This window comes from Diabrotica undecimpunctata, chromosome 9 (genome assembly GCF_040954645.1).
Source record: "Diabrotica undecimpunctata isolate CICGRU chromosome 9, icDiaUnde3, whole genome shotgun sequence".
Taxonomy (NCBI): domain Eukaryota; kingdom Metazoa; phylum Arthropoda; class Insecta; order Coleoptera; family Chrysomelidae; genus Diabrotica; species Diabrotica undecimpunctata.
Window position 1 is genome coordinate 60,923,227 of NC_092811.1, and position 22,789 is coordinate 60,946,015.

General features: G+C 31.0%; 1 long non-coding RNA gene across 1 annotated transcript; it reads left to right on the plus strand.

Moving 5' to 3' along the window:
• Positions 1-1,223: 1,223 nt before the first annotated feature.
• LOC140449609 (uncharacterized) lies at positions 1,224-20,865 on the plus strand. Its single transcript, XR_011951843.1, has 2 exons — positions 1,224-1,493; positions 20,515-20,865. It is a non-coding gene; the product is annotated as an uncharacterized lncRNA (long non-coding RNA).
• Positions 20,866-22,789: the final 1,924 nt, after the last annotated feature.

A 22,789-nucleotide genomic window follows, 5' to 3' on the forward strand; every position in this document is an offset into this window, starting at 1 on the left:
GCAACTTCCAAGGGCTCCCAACCCTCAAACAAGTCACAATTTAACAAGAATTCAAGAAAGAGATGAAAGAGGACGGACATTACGAAAACGATGCCGATACTGCTCCCGAAATAAAAAAAGAGTTCTATCATTATACCATTACCTTATGTGTCCGGAAAAACCAGGCTTATGTGTTGGGACATGTTTTGCAAATTTTCACAAGACCTAAAAATATTTTACTTATAATGTATGCCTTTTTGTATGTATACGAGTATAAGAACATATATTTTGAATCTTCTCCCTGCGACATACATGTGCGCCATCCGTTCCTGGTGCAAGTACCTTTATCGTATACCTGGTGGCATACAAGTAAGCCATGCAAAATTTTTTTATTATTTCAATATAATTTGGTATTAATAATTAACTTTATAAATTTTATTAAATAAACTTTATTAAATTACTAATAAACATTTATTAATTATTTTTTAGAAGTTTTATTAAAAAATAAGTTTCAGGCCAGAGCATAAGTCTTAGGATCAGACATCCGCACGCAACGTGTTAATTGTGAATCTGCTGATGCTTTCAGTTTCCGTTCTCGTTCCCGTTTTCGGTCAATTGTGCAGCCGCCTTAAAGCTGGATTTATAGTTTGACGGACTGTAAACGTAAACGCACTGGAAAAAGATCAACATAAAATTTTGTGTACTCTTATTTATAAATGAACGCAAACGCATGACGGAACGTAAGTAAAACGCACTGCAACGGAAGAGTTCGCCAACTTTCATCTTTTATAGTGCGTTACTTGCGTCTGGCCAATCAAAAGGAAGAATTTTGTGCTGTCAACCAAAGTGAACTGTCTGGCACGCCCACCATTTTGTAAATTTATTTATCAATATAATCGAATTTTGATTTTGTTGATTATTTGTTACAATGAACGTTAAGAATTTATAAAATAATAATAATAAATTATAAAAGGATATTATAGTATCATGGGCACCAACTCTAGCCACTGTTTCTAAACATGCGAAAAAATTCCACTCCGTCGATTTATAAATTGAAATAATCTTTACAGTCCGTTTGTTACGTCTGCAGTGCGTCTACGTCTACAGTCCGTCAAACGCCAAACTATAAATCCAGCTTAAGTCTACGAACCGTGTTCTTCTATGGTAAGACGCGCTGTCAGCTGTCAATCATTTGCGTTAATGGCTAATCTGCGCGTGGTAATTTGGGATGCGTCATGCGCATGTCATGCGCCGCCACCGTTACTTCCGTCACGAACACGAAAAGAAAATGGAGAACTCAACCGAACGAAGATAAAGGACAACGCCGCCACAGCGTGCGTCACAGCGTCACCGACTCACCGATATTCCAGTTGCCAGTAAATACTCGCAAGGTTTTACGGTTTTTTAACTTAGTTTTACTATAATGGACATGGATACTTATATAATAGTACGTGGATTTTAAGTTGATATGCAAGAGTAAACTTATACATTTGCAGACATGTACATGAATGAATGTAAGTAATATATTTAGTTCATAACTACTCATTAATGTTATCCTTAGTTTTTCTGGGTATTCTGTGTTACCTATATTATATATCTTTAGAAAATAATAGTTGTCGCCTATTAATTATTCCAAATTGGCAAATTGCATATATTTCCATATTATATATTATACTATAATATAAAAAATCGAGTTATGGTCGATCAAACTTGCCATACTGTTCCAAATCTGTCGCCAAATTCCCAAGCCTGTTTGGAAATAATTTAATGACTCATGGGGGCCATGTCTGACATGTCATACTTCAGGATGAATCTGTTAAATCCCGATTTTTTTTGTGGGGTATAGTTAATAGAGACTTTAGCTAGGAGGCCTAGTCATTATATGCACTTTTCCACAGTTCCAGTAACTTCTATTACCTAAATAATGCAAGAAATAATATAAATTTAAATGATGAATTAACATTAAGTATAATTTTGTTCTAAACAGTATTTGCAAACTCTCAGTAATGAAATCTTGTTAATTGTTTCAGACCATAAAAGAATTTATATGAGGTTTCTTAAATATTAAAATTGAATAGCATTATCCTAGATGTAGATTTTCCATTTAGTTTATTTGCTACATATTCTGTTTTGTTATACATATATTAACATCAGAAATATCATCAGCTGGACAACCCTTTCTGGGTCTTGTTTTCTTCCAGGGTTTTCCTCCATTCTGATATGTTCTTTTGCTTTGTTATTTCAGCAGTAATTTTTAAGATATTCATTCTTCCATTCAACTAAGTTTGTCTCATACCTATATGTCACTGTCTTATTTTCTTAGGTGTTTTTTTGTGAAACATTCTATTTTAAATATACATTCATAAACATTGAGCATTAACTATGTTGGTTTTATAAGTATACATTCACTACATTAAAATAATGGTATTAAGTAAGTTTAAATAAGATGTTTTATTTAATGCTAATATATTATTATATGCTATAAAATGTGATTAAGTTATTTATATTAACACAGAAATGTATTAGGCTTTACAAAGTATGAGGAAGTTCAAGTTAATTCAAAACTGATTGGTCTTGAAAGTAGTTGTCAGGAAGGGATTCTTTTATATCAAATTTAAATTGCCCTATAATATTGCCTTGTAGTTGATTGTTCTTGATATTATTAGGCAGTTTATTATGAAAGAGCAGGCCATCTCAATCTATACTTCTTTGTACACCTGAAGTTGGCATACTTGCCATATGAAAAGTACTTCTTTGCTTGGTATGGTAGTCATGCATATCTTCACTCAGTGTTAGGACAATATTTGTCTATGCTTGAGAAAGCTTACATTGATGAATAAGTACACAAACTGGCATGGTATACATTGATTCCATGTTGAGTATTCTTTTTGAATATGATAGGCCTTCAGTTGGATGAAGATGTGGCAGTTCAAAAACATATTTAATAGCCTTGTTCTATAATACCATAAGAGGATGAAGCTGTTATGATTGGTATTAACCCATTTGATAGTTAAATAGGACAAATGTGAGTTCATTATAGGATAATACATTCAACTATGCCTACTGCTGGAGATATTTAGAGGCATATCTCTAATATGTGTTGTTCCCAAGTAAGTTGTTTATTAATCTATAATCCAAGATACAGCTTTTTTCAAATGCAGTGGCAAGATTTTCTGGGAACATATGCCTAACATATGTTAACAAAGCACTGGAGTTCCAAAAATTACTTACGATTTACAACAGGTTAAATTGTTGAAAGTATTTACAAAATAAATGCGATGTATTAAACAATATTAGATTAGAGAGAGAGAGAGAAATATTTACTATATTGACACTATGTACCAAAAGGCTATTGATCAAAGTCTTTCAGCCAATTTACAAAATTAGTATAGAAGGTACTTAAATTATTTTTTAAGACTAAACATAATAAAAAATATAAAAAAAAATAGTGGTAATTACAATATTGTTAGACTATTAAGTTACAACCATTAAAGAGAAGACACTAAAAGAAAATTGTTTATTGTCTTGGTATTTAGAGTGTTTTTTCAAATAGAGTTCCCTTGGGATATCTACTGTGAGAGTTTTCAGGTTTGTTCATAATGTGAGGCTCAAGCTTTTATTGTAAAACATTATATTTGAAGGATTATGATGTGGGTTATCAGAATGATGCATTCTATTCATTTGTGTTAAGCTAGCTATTTTGGTCACTTTTATATTATTTTTAGCAGAACCTTTACAATTGTAGAAAATTATAGAACCATATTTCACATTGTTGTGCAAATCATTTAATACATATTGGCAGCAGTTTCAATCATAATTCCCCTCAAGAAAACTTAACAGTTTCCTTTAAATAATGCTTCATCATATTCTTCTGTGTGATGATCTGAAGGGCATTCAGATTATGATTGTTCTTATAAAAATTTCTGAGCTAATTATCCATGTAATGTTAGGTATCTATCAGTTATTGTCTTCACTAAATTTGTAGGTTTCTTGAAAATACTTTGCAATATCATTACATTTTTCTTCATTCCTATTGTATGACTGGCTGGTATAAGGTAAATGACCAGTCATTGCCACTATAAGAATGGTATAACTAAAAACCATATAAAGACAAAAAACCAATAATTGCCACATTTATCAAAATACCAATTATTGCCATCTTCTTTAAGTTCCACCTTCTATCGAAGGTTGGAAATCATCATGGCTATGCGGACTCTGTTAACTGCTGCTCTGAAAAGTTCTGCACTACTGCATTCATACCATTCCCTTAAGTTCTTAAGCCAGGATATTCTTCGTCTTCCCACATTTCGCTTTCCTCGGATTTTGCCTCGCATAATAAGTTGTAATAATGTGTATTTTTGTCCTCTCATCACATGTCCTAAGTACTCATGCCATCCAGTCATTGCAATAAATAAATAAAGATATTTTAATGAAAAATCTTGTTTGTTAATAAAAATCTAAACCAAAATAATTAATAAAATAATGAAGCCTTCCAATGTAAAATACATATTGATATAAAAAATAAATTACACTATATACCTAGTGCTTTCCATAGGTTTTAGGCCTCAAATATATCCACCGGTTCCGTTTACCAGTAGATAAAATAATAGGTGTTGACAGTATGCCTAAAATATGATTTTCAATAACAAAAGAGATATTTTTTTCATCACAACATATCTGTATGTTATGGATTTTCTTTTACCTCCTATGAATTACACAAGCACATAGTTTCCTCACTAAATTCTCAGTGAGTTAGTAGGCAAAATTCTTTGTTAAGGTCTTCATAAAAGTCTATTTCATTACAGCTTCTACCACTCTCGACCCACTCTTCATCCTCCATATATTGTTGATGTATTCAAAAAATGTACTAAAACACATCCATCCATTATCTGAAGTTCCCAGAGCCCATTCTTTTGGAATACTTGTGATACAGATGGTGGAATTCTTTCACATGCCAACACAATCATTGGAGGGGCAATTTTTCCAGCAGCATTAGCTGTTACCAAAACTGTTATACATATTTTGTATATAAATTTAAACTGACTATATTCCTCAACTTGTCTGAACCACTGTTTCAAATTGTATTCACTTATATTTTTCTGACTGGAAGTTAAATTTTATGACACTCTTTGGGATATTTCTGGATGTCTTCTCTAAAACAGGTGAAACCATTTCTATGGAGGGCGGTACAATGGTCACAAGTCACAAAATTACTGTATTGCTTATAACATACAGAACACACCGCAATATTTTTTTCTACCGATTGGTATAAAAGACATAAGTCAATGCACTCTCATAAGAATTTTAGAGCAATGGTTAAAAGGTACTAACTGGGAAATCATTGAATAGGGGGCAGTAAAAAAGTATTAAGTCTGACTTATGACTTTTATACCGTTCGATTTATGAACGGTTTAGTTCATTGCCATTGGGTTTAATCGGTACAAAGGACATGAGTCAGTGACTCGGTTAAAAAAAAAGATTAGGTATTCCAAGAAGATTTAACAAGTAAGTATTGTTAAGACATTCCAATGCTTGTCTAATGCAATACAATTCCGGGAACTTGGGTTTCGTTTATTTCATTCTTAGTCGCTTGACACACCATGCTTGGGGTGTAATTATTATTGTGCAGTTAGATACACAACAATGACTAATTAAAACTTTTAATAATTTTTCTATAATAAAAGAAATTTATTGTAATAAAGAAATGGGATTTGTTTTATTGTTGGGGGTCAAACTACTAACCAATAATAGTTAATCACCACTGGCAACGTACTGAGAATGAAATTGTTTTAATAACCCTCAGAAAGTTTGGAAATTGACAACAATATTACGCAGTTCTCTGTTAACAGTGTGTAAGTAAAGAAGTGCAGTTATGGGAAGCAGAGGTAAAAAGTTGATAGACATGGTGTTGAGGGAGACGAGTCAATCGAGATATTTACCTGATATATCACAAAATCACGAATCTGATACAGTACATTCTTCACCAGCTCCCTCCGTTGATCCCGAATTAATGGGCATTTTTGATGAATTCAGTGACAGTGATACAAGCTATGTTCCTGACGGAGATTCTGACAGTGAAGAATCACACCCAATACCAACAGCTAAGGCTGGTTCGTCTACAGAAGTGAGCCACTGTTCTACCAGTATATTAGAAAGTCCATTTATGGAAGTGGATGACTGCGTCCAGAGCTCAAGTCAAACGGACAATGATATTCATGCGGATACAATGCCATCGATCCATTCCAACGCAGAAAAAATTATGAAACCATTTGCTAGAAAAGTGCGAAAAAATAGAAAAGAATGTCTGCATAGCGGTAAAGAATTTATAACTGCAAAAGGCAAGAAAGTAAAAGCAAGGAAAAGGCTAGAGTTGAAGGAATGTCGAAATAAGTGTTATCTGAAATTGAGTCCAGAAATTCGAAGTTCACTTTTCCAAGAATACTGGAGTTTGGGCTCTTATGATAGATGAGTTACCTACATTGCGGCTCTCATCAATAGTGCACCAAAAAAAACTATTCGTTCGAGAAATTTGGATAATCCCAAAAAACGTGAAGTGACACATCAATATTTTTTTGAAATAAGTGGAAGCAGAATTTCTGTATGCAAAGCATGTTTTTGTGCAACTCTAGATGAGAAACCAAGATTTATACGTACTGTTATAAACAAAAAAAAGTCAAGTGTATCAGGCATTCCAAGCTCTGACGCAAGAGGACACAACCCACCACCACATACAAAGACGCCAGAAGATATGGAAGGTGTTAAAAAGCATATACTTTCATTCCCATCGTACGAAAGTCATTACACTAGACGTACTAACGACAAGAAATACTTGCAATCTCATCTTAACCTACGAATTATGCACGACCTATACTGCCAAGACAAGGAGAATCCAGTTAGTCGAAAAATTTATGAGAAAACTTTCCGATCACTAAATTTATCCTTTAAAAAACCTAAACAGGATACATGCTACACATGCGATTTATTGACCATGAAAATGAAGACGGCAGTTAGTGATTCTGACAAAGCTGCCCTTACAATTCAACGCGAAGAGCATCACTCCAGTGCAGATAAGGCATATAACATGAAAAAATTCGACAAAGAAGAATCAAAAACAAGTGACGAAAAAGCATGTTATACGTTTGACCTACAGCAATGTTTACCAACACCTTTTCTTGGATCTTCTGTTGTGTTTTATAAAAGGTAGTTGTGGACATACAATCTCACTATTCATGATGGAGCTTCAGGGAAATCCAAACATTACATGTGGCATGAATGCATAGCTCGTCGCGGAGGAAATGAGATAGCGTCGTGCCTATATCACTTCTTAAAAAATCATCTATCACCTACAGTAAAGTTTGTAACGTTTTATTCCGACACCTGTGGTGGTCAGAACAAAAATTCTCATGTGTCGGCGATGTTTTTGAAATTTATAGAGGAATCCACCACTCTACAGACTATAAACCACAAGTTCTTAGTTCCGGGGCACACACATATGGAGTGTGACATAGACCATGCCCTAATAGAAAAACAAAAGAAAAAAAGTGAAATTCCAATATACCATCCACATTACTGGTTTCAGCTTGTTCGATCTACGGGGAGAAAGAACAAATTTGAGGTGTGTGAAATGAAGCAAGAAAACTTTTTTGACTTTTCCAAACTCTTCAATGACCAGCTAGTTTTGAAGAAAAAGAATGAAAATGGTTTGGCATTCAAGTGGCATGATGTGAAGTGGTTGCAATATAATGTTAACGAGCCAACGAAAATCAAATATAAGAAAAACCTGACTGATGATACCTTTGATATGATCAACTTTAGATGCCGTGGAAAATTTTCAACTCTCTCCGTATCTCACAGATATGATTCACCACTAATATCTAAAGAGAAAAAGAGAGATTTAATTTCAATTATTAATTTGATACCGCCTATTTTCCACGAATTTTATAATAATATATTGACATGTGACAATATTGCAGATGAAGACCCTGATCTTCAATATGAAACAATGAACTTTAGTGACATGTGCGTGTGTTTTAGTTTTATAATTTAGTTTATCTACTTATTTCAACTATATGTAAGTACCTATAAATTTCAAATTTTTATGTTTTGCTTCTAAATGGTTTTTAATAAATGTGTATTTCTTGACTTAGTGCTTTATTACCAAGCTATACAATACAACTTTGACCGGTAGAAAAGTCACAAGTCACAAAAATGTCTAAAATATTAAAATTTATCTAGGTTACATACTAGAGTTTCACAAACATACATAAATTAATAACAATCCGCATCATTTAAAGATCATAGACAAAAAAATCGATTTAGGAAAAAATAAATAAACTTTAAAGGTCTCTCCTGTAAAAGTTACATTTTGGACTACTAGATTTGTCATGGGACAACTATGAATAAATGATTTCTCCTGTTCTGTAGAATTCATTATTTTTTGAACTGCATCCAAATGCTGAACTTTTAAAAAGTCTTTCTGATAGATGTAAAATCCATTTTACTAGGACTGATTTCTCTTCTTTGGTTAAAATTGTAGAAGGGACCATAGAACAAACTAACGGTGATTTTCCATCCCTTTTATGCCTCAAAGTACTACAAGGAACTCATCATTTTTTGCTGCAGTAGCTGCTAGGAATCCCTTTTTCACATCCTCTAGAGCTTTGGCCAATTGCTCTTTCGAATATTTTCTTTTAGGTGCCATTTCTGGAATGTACAAAATACTCATATCAAATATTAATGGAACTTATGATTGCCACTTTAGAACCAGTGATTGCCACCATTGGCAATAACTGGTAAAAATAAAGTTTTTGTAATAAAAAACTAGTACCAGCACAGTCATTTTAAATAGTAAATAAAGTGAATTATGGCCGGTTTCACCAACGACAAATAGCAGTCTATTCAATGAATAAAGTTATTCGACGAATAAAACTGACACATCTGCGTTTCACCAACGTCAAATAACACTTATTCTACGAATAAACTCAAAATAAGTTATTCGTTCATTATCGGCCAAATAAATATTTATTCTTTGAATAAATTGACAAGCTAACCTTACTTTAAATACCATAATAAATAAAATTCGTCAGTTTAACTCGAAATTATTAAAAATGTATTGCAGGTAAACGTGATTATATTAGACGGTTTGAATTTTGTTTATATATATATATATATATATATATATATATATATATATATATATTTATTTTAGATTATTATCATCATCCTCATCATCCTCTGATGAAGACAGAAATGTGCAACAAGAGAGAAGACAACGCTTGTTGCTGCAGAGAAGAAACCCTTTTATTGAATTTGATGATGTAGATTTTAAAAGTAGGTTTAGACTATCTAAAACTTCAATAGATGAGTTACTACACTTGATCGGTGACCAATTGCATCCTGTAAGTAACAGAAACAGACCCATCGATGTGCGAAATCAATTGTTAATTGCTCTTCGTTTTTATGCTACAGGATCATTTCAAATATGTACTGGAGATCATTTTAATGTGTCGAAGGCAACAGTCTGCCGAATTGTGAGAAAAGTATCTCATTACATTGCTTTATTACGTCCTCGGTTTATACAAATGCCCCAGAACCGCAATGAATTAAATAAGGTGCAAAATGATTTCTACTCAACTTCAAGATTTCCAAGGGTCCTTGGAGCGATAGATTGTACACATATCAAAATACAAGCCCCTGGAGGAGAGCATGGTGAGTTATATAGAAATAGGAAAGGATGGTTTTCTATAAATGTCCAAGCAACATGCAATGCCCAACTAAAATTCAGTGATATAGTTGCTCAGTGGCCTGGAAGCGTACATGACTCCACAATTTTTAATGATTCCCACTTACGGGCCAGACTTGAAAATAATGAATTCCCTGACTGCTATTTATTAGGTGATAGTGGATATGCTTGTAAGAAGTATTTATTAACACCACTGCTGAATCCACAAACACGTTCAGAACAAGCATATAACAGGACACATATACGAACTCTGAATGTTATAGAGAGAGCATTTGGAGTTTGGAAGAGACGTTTTCCATGTCTTTCAGTGGGTATGCGGACAACATTAGCTGTAATAGTTGCAACTGCTGTGTTACATAACATGGCAATTGGAATGGGTGATGAAGTACCAAATGAAGAAATACCAATTGAATTAGAACAACCGGAACTTCCACTTCAAGAATTGCCAAATAATCACAATGCTGTAAGAACAGCATTAATTAATACAGTATTTTAGTTTGGCGTTCTGTCAATATGTTAACATGGTTTACAATATTTACATAGTTTTCAAGTTTTAGATTTTTAAGTTTATTGTAAATAATTGTTTGGTAGTTTAATTTATATAAATACTTATGCACAGATGGTATAAAGAATAATTAATTATAATGAAAACACATTTTCTAAGGTAGGAAGTATCTATTTATTTATTTAAGTCTTTTTTTTTCTAAATCAGTTTGGTGTTCTGTCAATATGTTAACATATATTTACATAGATTTTAAGTTTTAGATTTTTAAGTTTATTGTAAATAATTGTTTGATATTTTAATTTATATAATTTATACAAATACTTATGCACATATTGTATAAAGAATATTTAATTTGTATCTAAAGTGAGGAATGCACAATATCACATGTTATTCAAGTTGGCAAAGTGTCCAGTTGTCATCAAGCTAGACCAGTCAAAGTTATATGTAATGATAATACAATTGGCTCTTAAATCTAGTAATAAACTTTGAAATACTGTTTATAGAATCTCGTAAGGTTCAAACTAAAATGGAGCAATACACTTACAAGGCAGCTAAAAAGGAACTGGATGAAAGAAAATCCGTTGGCAGTGAAAATCTATGTATTAGATACTGCAGTGGTGTTCCTACACTTTGTGAAGTTAAAGAACAACAAAAACTTGTGTCTTTCCCATTAACAGTTTTTTATCAAAATGTTGAAGGCATTCATACAAAGATTTCCGAGATCCCGAAAAGTATTTACTACTGCTTGTAAAATATAATTATTTTAGTGGAGAGTAACTAGTGATAACATAACTGATTCTGAAATTAAATGTGATGGTTTTAGTATCTACAGGTGTAATATATAGATTTCTCCATTGATTCAACAATATTAGTGTATTGTTGCTTAGTTAGAACTATTTTGGAATACTGTTCAGTTATTTGGTCACCCTATTTTCAGAACAATATTGATACCATAGAAGAGTCCAGCATAAATTTTTGAGATTTTGAGCTTACCATGTTCACACTACTATTGAACATCATGATTATCCCCGTATCAAACAATTATCTTCACCCTCATTCAAGAACAGTCTTGATATGTTAGGAGCTATATTTATATATAAGATCATACATGGATTTATTGATTGTCCAAACCTGTTAAGCCAGATTAACTTTAATGTTCCCCATTAAGCTATATGTTACCATTAAATGTTCTCGATTTTGATATTTTCAATATTAAAAAGATCTCTTTCTTTGTGATATGTATATTAGTATTGTTGAATTTTGTTCTTGTTATATTTTTAGTATGTAACATTTTTAGTCTCGTTTTTGAAACATTTTGATATTGATTTTATATTATCAGTCATTTCAAGTTTTGAATCCTAACTGTGATATTGTATATTGTAATTTAAACTTTTAATGGGGTTATCCTGTGTATTAAATAAATATTTGGACAGTTTTTTTTATTTCATTCCAGTATGTTTTACATTTCATGTAGTTCCATCTTGGAAGAAATAATAAATCCTACAGTAGTAATATTTGCTCCTTATTTACTTTAAATAATGCTGATGATCTGAAGGGCATTTGGAGTATGATTGTTCTTATAAAAATTTCTGACCCATTATTTACATAACGTAAAGTATCTCTATCAATATTATTGTCTTCACTAAATTTGTAGGTTTCTTGAAGGTACTTAGCAGAAGCATTACATTTTTGTTCATTCCTATTGTATGACTGACTGTCACACTAGTTCTGAAATTTGTTATCTAAATGATTTCAAGAAGTCACAAAGATCAGCACAGTTATGGTACTAGGCACAAACAGAATATGATACGGGCATTTGAAAAGTGTCAAAATGGGCCAGGGCATTGGGCAACAAAATGTTTTAATGGTCTGCCCGAGAATATCAGAAACTTGAATGAAAAGGGAATTTGAGAATATGAAATTTAAATAAAAAGTTGATAAAAACTGTGTTTTATACAATTCATGAATTTTTACAACATAATTTTTTTTTAATTGAGGTTTTGTACATATTTGATGTGTGTAAAACTATTTGGGCAGTTTTTTTTTATTCCATTTCAGTATATTTAACCCTTCATAGAGTTTATATTCTTACATGTTAGGATACATTTATGTATGTAGTTTAAATTGTGGTATAAGTTTGTGAATATCTTTGTTTAATTCATTAAATTGTGATTTTAATGCACATGCATCATTGATTTGGATCTGCCTGAGTGACTTAGTATAATTAGAGATAAAATCAATGGTGGAAGATTGTAATTAAAAGGCGATTTCTTTTGTGTGAGTGAGTTTTCTATTAATAATTTCGACAACATAGTGTTGACATTTTTAATGTAGTCTGGACCAATATCGCCTTACATTTAAAAACTCCTTCATTCTACTATTTAGATTTTGTACATTACATTTTTGCTGTTAAAAAAGCTTAACTTCATTAATATGATTAGGAACAAGTTGTAGATTAAAATAAAATTGCAGATCTAGATGATCACTGCCCAGATCGGCAGTTACAAGTATATTTGTGATATTATTTATAACATTTTTAGAACATAGCATTGTATCCAGCGTTGTGCTTGGGTTACCTGCCATAATAAACAGGAGCTATAGGCATTTGACAAAAATTGGAATTTTGAAGGAAACATTTGATTTGATTTATACATGACTGTGGGTTAAAATTGCCAATGATTATTGAATAATCATAAAGGGATGATTTAGTGAAGAGTGTATCTTCAGTTAAAGAAGAATTATGAATGTAGATAACGAAATTATGTAATTGAGAGGCTTTGATGGAGAATGAAACATAGATGCAGTTATTGAAAGAGTTCCTGGAGGATTTTCTTCACCCATTTTCAATAGTTTTCGGAAATGTACAAGGTTGTCTCCTCTAAAGTTTTGGCTTAATATAATTTCTTTTTGTTAGGTTTTACACCAGTCATAACATGGATTAATGAAATTTTCATTTTTGCTGTCCACACACATAAAACTATAGATATTCTTATTTTGTATATAGTTGTATATTAAGAATTTCTTTGGTTGACAACTGTTTATATCTGAATTTGAAGAAACCTTACGTTATGAGACATTCCTGTGGCATAGTTGGTGAGTCATTGGTTGGTTTTTCCTTATCCAACATGAGTATAAATTTTGAATTTCTGCTAAATACTGGGGTAGTATCAATATTATATAGATTTACAAATCTCTTTTTTAGTTTAATGAGATGAGGAAATGAAGCAGTAAAATTCCCAAAACCTACCAACTTTTTGCAGTTGGATGGATCTCAATGAAACTTGTATTTGATTCGTAAGAGTGTTTTGTGAACAAAATTATAATTTGGAAATGAAAATTGCAGTACTCAACAAGGAAAATGCATTTTCCACAGTGTGTTTAAAAGTTATAAAAAATTTGTAAATCGGAAGTAATTGAAAGAAATTAGTTCAATATTACTACTCAGGATCAGGAGTTTTTGGGGTCACTGAACACGAAAATCATGACGGCGATGGTTTCCAAGGCATCTGGTGTTCAGTATGAACCTCATCTGGAGTTTTATAAACATTTGAAATGCATTAGGAATTTATTCGATAGGTTTAGTTGATCTGTTAGGACATTGGTCAGTTGGTCTGTTAGGACCATGCTTGGTGGTCCTCGGAATTGCATGACAAACATTTCTCCGAAAGGGTAGAGGTGCACATTTGTGTTGAATGTTTTCCTTGGCATTTCCTACAGCTTGTTAAGGTGATCAAGTTCTTTGTGTTGTGGGTATATAATAAACATTTGGAACATGGTGTAGGAGAAGGTTAAGGAAGATGATGGTATAAGCAGGATAGTGGTTGTTTTTAAAGAACACTCCCTCACTTCATAGTTTGTGAAATTTTTAGTACTCTCCTTTAATTATTCTAGTCAGAGGTGTAAGTTTCCCGGTTTTCCTTGATGTAATTATTTTTCAGTGTCTGGTTTATTCCGTTATTTGTAGGGTGCTTTTTTATATGTGTATTTTAATAATAAAAAAAAAAATTGCAACCAATCAAGAGACCCATCTCATGTTTGTTGACCTCCGTAAAGCATACGATAGCGTTCGTGTGACTATATTGTGGAAATCACTACAAGAAACTAACATTAGCTACACTCTAATCAAAGCTTTAAAAAATCTATGAAAATTCTACCTCACAAGTAAAAATTGGCAACAGATTATCTAAAAAGTTCATCGTTAACAAGGGTCTGCGCCAAGGATGCTGTATTTCACCAACGTTGTTTAAGATATATGTTGCAAAAGTGCTAAATCAGTGAAAACGTAAATTTCATGGTATGGATGTAGACCTCGGGAGAGGTTTGTTTATATACCTTACAATTTGTTGATGACCAAGTCATCATAGCTAATGATAAAGACGATCTAGAGTATATGGCAAGGAAACTAAAGGAGGAGTATGAACATTGGGGCTTGGAAATTAATGTGGAAAAACTAAATACCTACCCATAGGAGTTGAGCAATGTATATGTATATGTGTATATGTAATTGGCAATATTAAACAAGATATTACAATTTAGTGTCTTCAATGTTCTCCTTCGAATGCACGTACCTTTCCAATGATGCCAGCCTCTTTTCCTCACGCCAAACTTAATCTATCTTTCCGAAATAAACAACGATACGTAGAATACAAGTAGGAAAAGTTTACTTACAAATTTGTACCAGATCAGCTACCGTCGGACACAATTACTTCACCAACTCACAACTTATTCTTTATCACTTACTACCTTTGGATACCACCTCGAAAACCAACCATTCACTTTAAGAAACTGGAATTAACTGACTCTCTCATCTCCTCTATCCATTCATCCAACCTCTCATTATACACACACATCACCACCTCCCAAATTCTCTGCCAATCAGAAATTTGCATACCACTCCCACAAAATCGGAAATACTTACAAACTTTCCTAATTCATATTATTTCTACAAGGACACTTAATTTCTACTGGGTATTTACGTATTCCGAACAATCATTTATTTATTAACTATTTTTATTGTCTTGTTCATGGCGCAATCCCGGATTACTGAACACTTTATGGCTTATGGGGAATAACCATCGTTAACTTCTATTCATTGTACCCGCACTATTCACTTGTTATATTTATACAAAAGATTATTTATGACTAAGATTACGTTTGTTTAATTCCAGGCAGCTCGGAGTATTTTTATTTTCTATAATTTCTGAAATATTGATTTCACCGTACATTTAATATTTTTACTCTTCAATTTTGAATACCACAGCAATATATATATATATATATATATATATATATATATATATATATATATAATAATAATAATAAATGTCTTTATTAACAACAGTTAAATTTTCTTTACAATGAAATATTATAATATCAGTAGGGCGAGATTCAGTTTGTGTACCACTGTGCAACAGCGGCACACAACTGCTCTTCCATCTAACCCCCCGAAAATAGGATAGATAGACTATATCTAAATAATGAAGTTGTATTTACAATAAAACATAAAAATATTAAGTACATATTAAATTTATAAATTATAAACTATTTACTTTTTTAATTCTTAAATTTTTAAATTACTGTTCAGCTAACAACTGCTCATAAATTAATCTCTTGAACTTGACTCTAGACAGATTTTTAATATTGTAGGACAAACTGTTAATATTGCAAGCAATTGAATATGAAAATGAACGTTTAAAAAAGGATGTTGTATGTTTAGGTAAAGTGAGGGTATTCTTGTGTCTAAGATTAAGATTATGAACGTCCGTCCTATAAGTTATTCGATTGTACAGGTATGGTGGAACTCTCTCTTGAATGATTTTATGGTAGAAACATAAAGCATGGAGTTTCCGACGATTTTTCATATTTAGCCACTTGACTACAGTGAAAACATGACTTATCCTTTGAAATTTCCTGATGCCAAAAATCAAACGCAAACAAGAATTTTGCAATTTCTGTATTCTCCATGAATCAAATTCAGTGAGACACGCATTGTAAAGCACGTCACAATAATTTAATTTTGATAGTACCAGAGCATTACATAATAATGACTTTGTGGCCCTACTTAATAAATTGCGGCTTTGATACAGTAATTTTAAAACGGCGTAAGCTCGTTGTAAACAAATACTTACATGATATGTAAACCTTAAATCTTCGTCGAACCAAACCCCAAGGCTTTTAATCTTTTTGCTAAAAATTAAATTGTCATTTCCTAAGATAATTCGATTGGCATAATTCTCTAAAAATATTTTCCTATGGAGATTCCTCCCAAAAATGATACCCTGAGTTTTTGATGTATTCAATTTTAAACAATGATTTTGAGAAAAAATCTGCAGCTGAAGAAGGTCATGATTTATTGCATTTACCGCTTGATCACACTCATTTGGATAAAATGACATATAGAGTTGGGTATCGTCTGCATAATGTTGTGAACAGGACAAAAACACAGAAGGAAAATTAGATGTGTATATAGAGAATAAAATTGGACCTAATATAGATCCTTGAGGCACACCAGTATTAAGATCTAGAAATGAAGAAATATTTTGATTAAGTTTTACTGCTTGACATCTATTAGAAAGATAGGATTTCATTAGATCAACTGCTCTCGCTTCTAGACCAATATATTTTAAAATAGAGAATAACAAATTATGGTTAATTGTATCAAAAGCTTTTGAGTAGTCAAGAAGAATTAGAATTGATATTTTGTTTTGGTCATAAGCTCTAAAAATATCATCTGTAATATTTAATAAAGCAGAAAGACAGCTATATCTGGACCTAAAACCGGACTGCATCATAGGGATTATATTGTTATTTTTTAAATGCGTTTGTAACTGAATATCAATCACCTTTTCCAAAATTTTAGATAATGTAGGCAGTACACTTACTGGTCTTAATTCATTCATGCTTCCTGCATTTTTAGTCTTCGGTAACGGAATAACATGTGCCCGTTTCCATTTAGTGGAAAAAATTGAATTTGTTAAGCAAAAGTTAATGATATGAGTGATATACGGTAGAAGAAAGGGAATACACAGTTGAAGCGTTAATATGTTAATACCATCATCACCAATAGCTTTACTTTTAATATAATTAATAATATGTAAAATATTAATTTCAGATACTGTTTTAAAGGTAAGAGAAGAACTGAGGGAATACTTAAAGTTATTTTCATAGAATATTTGTGTATCAATGTCTGCTTTCATGTTTGGTATGACTTCAATAAAGTGTTTATTTATCTCATTTGCATTCCACAAGTTTTTTTTCAAAGTTATTTTTGATATTGCAATTATTTACCAAATATTTTAAATTATTCCACATATCTTTAGAAGATTGATCATGTATGTTTTTAAAATAGATGTGATTACATAATCAAGCAGAGTCGATGTGAACTGGGTGATTCTAGTTGCTTGATTTACCATCTGCTTTAGTCCAAGACCATCTAATACATCTGTAATGAACTGTGTGGAATAATTATTGGTATTTAACAGATCAACATTAAAATCGCCCAAACAGAGTAAATGATCTACACTTGGCAGTACTGATGATACAGTTGTTTCCAAAATTCCAAAGAAAGTTTTATAAAATGCTCCATAAGGATTATATAAAACACCAATAGCTAGTGTTTCATAACGAAGAGAGAGTTTTAACCATATCTGTTCAATTTCATTTGATGACTCAATCAGCACATAATTTATATTACATTTTATGTAAATACCTACACCTCCACCTGTGTCATTTTTATTCCTGTCTACTCGCTCAAAGTTATAGCCAGGTATATTAATGTTCTTACTGGATATTGATTCCTTTAACCATGTTTCACTTATACCCAAAATATCTAAATCATTTTTCAAAATAAGTTCTTTTACATCAATAAAATGCGCAACTAGCGATCTAGAGTTTATATGAGCACACTTTAAACTACTCATGTTAAGCTTAGGTTAGATCCTTACTAAATTGGTACAAACCAATATATAAGGTTTTATATTGTGTAAATAATATAAGCAAAATTTGTAGATGATTATTATTTGCATAAACAGTAATTCACATGGTGATGTATTAACAGTGTAAAAAAAATAAATAGATATTACTCTTAATTCAAAACACAGTATAAACTAAGGATTTTTTACTAAATAACTCAAGATGTACAGTTAAATTTGAATTGAAGCGTAAAGAAAATAATCTAAAAGTAAATAAATTTAATTCGCCTAAGTTCAGATAATTAAAGCAATAATTAAAAAGAAACAAAAATAAAATGTTCAAAGAAAAATGAAAATAAAGTAAGTACCTATATATATATATATATATATATATATATATATATATATATATATATATATATATATATATATATATATATATATATATATATATATATATATATATATATATATATATATATATATATATATATATATATATATATATATATATATATATACAACTTAAATGGATTTTTATATGAGTTTGTTGTTCATGAATTTCATGAAGCCATCACAATGTGGGTTCGACTCTGAAATAAAAGAGAGAAAAAGATTAGTAAATTGTTAAATAAATTAATTTTGACTTACCTGGTATAGTGTTAATAATTTCTGAATAGTATAGTTGCCTAGTGTATAGGTGAATCGTCTAAACCTTAAAAAGAACAAAAAAAGAAGAATTCTTAAAAATATTTAAACATAGAAATTTTAAAAAAACGTCAGAAAATAAACTGTCAAGCAAGTCTGTGGGAGCTAAATTAATAGGGGTTTTGTTAAATAAGAAATTACAATGATGTGGAGATGAAAATAATAAATTGTATTAGCATTGTAATAGAATAAGTTTTATATCTGAACATTTTTTTTTTATAAATTCCCAAATTAGATGTGATTAAAGTAATTATGAGAAATTAATGTGGATTGACAAATGTGTCAGAACAGGACAGTTTTATGGTTTAAAAAAAAATAGAAGAAAAAAAGAAAAGAACGTTGGTTGCGGTTAGCAACGAATGATAGATTTTGGGAGGCCGACAAGAAATTTTGAAAGGAGAGTCCTGAAATTGTGGAATAGGTCGGGAGTGGTTTTTTAACTCGTCTAAAGAGAATTTTAGTTTTTCCACAGTTTCCACAGCAGAGATATCCAGAATTTGTTCCAGAGAGTAAGAGAAACAATTTAACTTATAAATTATTATTGGAGTACAGAAATGTCATTTAAATTGAGAAAATTAAAATTCATGAATTAACATAATTGCGATAGGCCTTAAAAAAATTGAAAATATTAATGATCATTAAATTAAAAATAGAATAGTACGTACCTTAACTTCCGAAGAGAGGATTGATATTCCAATTATTTTGCGAGTAGTTAGTTTTCTTTAAATTTTTGATTATATTTGAATGCAAGTTAAAAGTCAGCGGAATAAAGTGTTCATTTTCTTTTCTTTATAGTTCATTTAAACACTTTATAAAGTTGCAATATTTATTTAGTTTTTAGGTACTTGTATAGAGTCTCCACATTTTGTAATAAATTTTTATTGTCACGACTCTAAACCACATTAAGATTTATACGATTCCTATTTTTGTAAATTTTTAAAGGCAACCCAAGTTGCAGACGAATTTTATTGTTTATATTAAATTTGTTCAATATTAATAAATAACGTGCTTCATTTGGGTTAATTTATCAAAGGTCTAAAGTAAATTTTGGTTTAATTTCTTTTTGAACTCTACCAGGAGACTACAGAGTCGACGTCACACAGTGACAGATTGCTTAGAACACATAATTGAGCTAGCTGAGGTATATATTAAATTAAACAACGAACCACAGATTTTAAAAATTACAACATTTATTATAAATAAAAATAAAATTAATAAAATAAACTTTTTCAATATATATATATATATATATATATATATATATATATATATATATATATATATATATATATATATATGTATATATATATATATATATATATATATATATATATATATATATATATATATCTTTAATATCCAAGTCTATGAATGATATGAAGCAGACGAAAGTTGATGTGTGATTTATTTGGTGGTTAGAATAAATTAGTTTATTTGTATTCTTTGACCACGTTTGACTGGGCTAATCATTTATGCTGTGCTCAGCTGTGATTATGAGCTTTTTAATCCAAGCATTCGTCACTAATTTAAGAGTTAAAATTCTAAAATGTATCAAAAATACTTCATAAAAGGATTAAAAATCTGATGATAAATCAATATTTTATTTATCCTGTAATATTATTTAAAATATGCAATAGATGTTGATTTACTCTAACTCTATTTTTTTTTAGGTTAAGACCAGAAGCCGTGCCTAAATCACAGTGTCTGGATACATATAAATGAATCTTTGGTTAGTGCAGTCATCATGAAATTTGGTTAGCTGCTTAGCAAAAAAAATGTTTTGCTAGAGATGAAATTTTAAGTTTGGTCTTATTTATGGATCCGTAGAAATAATTCGCTGAAGTATCAGAGCGATATTGAATTGGCTGTAGAATATAAGACAGGATAGCAGGATTAGAACAGAAATAGCCACTTGAGTTTAAAAAAGATACAGCCACATATAACATTCAAAATTTTGATCTGTATAAATGTAATAATGTGCTCTCTAAAATATTGTTAATATTAAAAGTTGTTATTGTGTTTTTTTATAGCCAGTTTCAGGTTTTTAAAGTTTTTAAACAGTAAAGTAGTAGATATGCTACAAGTTATTTACGTTTTTATACGTTAGCGTCGACTTTAAATTTAAAAAATCGATTTATACAATACAATAAGTAAATAGTACATAGCCAGTACTAACTAAAAAGCTGAATTTCTATGACGTAAAAAATGCTAGATCAACATCAAGGATTTTTAACACCAAGGACGTTCCTCTACGTATATATTTATTTATAATAATCATTAGGTTAGCATTGACTTCAAATTTGAAAAGTCGATTTATGATTATTATAAAACAAGAAATTGGAATTATATCAACAAGAAGATTCTTCAAGGAAATCTATACCACTTTCTCATCTACATCAGAGATGAAAAGATTGAAAGTTATTTCATATGTCCGGCAATATCAAAGATTGGTTATAATTGGACAGAAAAGTTTCTATTTTGAAAATAGTTTGTGGCTGTGGATCAACTTCCAGGATTTTTAACACCAAGGACGTTCCTCTACGTATATATTTATTTATAATAATCATTAGTTTAGCATTGACTTCAAATTTGAAAAGTCGATTTATGATTATTATAAAACAAGAAATTGGAATTATATCAACAAGAAGATTCTTCAAGGAAATCTAAACCACTTTCTCATCTACATCAGAGATGAAAAGAATGAAAGTTATTTCATATGTCCGGCAATATCAAAGAGTGGTTATAATTGGACAGAAAAGTTTCTATTTTGAAAATAGTTTGTGTCTCTTAAATTAAGATTACACACGTGATCAAAATAAGAAAGGTTTTTCAATTAAATTTTCTTTCCATCAGACTCCATCGGACGGGTGAATACATAAAAACACTCGCGAATGGGTTAAGCCTATTAGGTACAAATTTTAAGTATCCTAAAGAGGCTTTTTTGTTCTTTTTTTTTTATAAAGAACTGAGTTTTGATTAATTTTGTTGAAAACTTCCAAGTTTTCAATGTATTTATTCTAACCTCTTTGACAAAAACAAACTGACAATAAATTGATAAAGAAAAACACTTCTGGCACATCATGTTATTTATGTCGATGATTACCGTAAAATACTATATATTAACTATGTTTAAAAAAGTCCTATATAAATAAACTAACCAGAAGACAAATTCAAACTTAACTTTAAACAGAAAATATTTAGGCTTAAAATTAAAGTTCATTTTTTTTCGACGCATTCACCACAGTAGGCAATAATGTGCTTCATATAAAGCCACGATTTACAAAACTTGCAAAAATATCTCGTTTGCCGTTTCCTACAGTAATTACAATATCCTCTTTTGTTTGGGAGGTGGATCCCAAAGACCATCTACTCCATAGACGGTTCACGACAATGCTTTAGTTCTATCCAAATTTTGCGCCACCTGGGGATGGATATCTGAACTATTTCTAATGGCGGGGAATTTAAACGAAATTCTAAACCGGGAATTTCAAATATTAAACCCAGGGCCGGATTAACACTTTTGCCGCCCATGGGCCAGAGGTCTGCCTGCCGCCCTAGCGGGGGTGCAACACCGGGGGGGGGGGGTCCGGGGCCCCCCCCGAAAAAAATTGAAATTTAGAGGCAAAATAACGCATTTTGGGACATTTTCCAGCGCTCAACTGTCTCTTGATATTGTAATGGTTTTAGTACCTCTCATGATGAAAACAAGAAACTATGTCCTAAAATTGCGTTTTATTAATTAAAATAAAGTATTTGACAAAACTCCGTTAATTACGAAACCATTTTCTACAACCGTGATATTCCATTACTTAAGATTACAATAATAGTAAATAAAATCGTTGTTGATATTATTTTGTGAAACATCATGCAGCTCGTAATTCCCAAACTCAACAATTCTTTTATAGTTTTATGACTATTTTGGCTGAGAATGATTGATTTGGAATG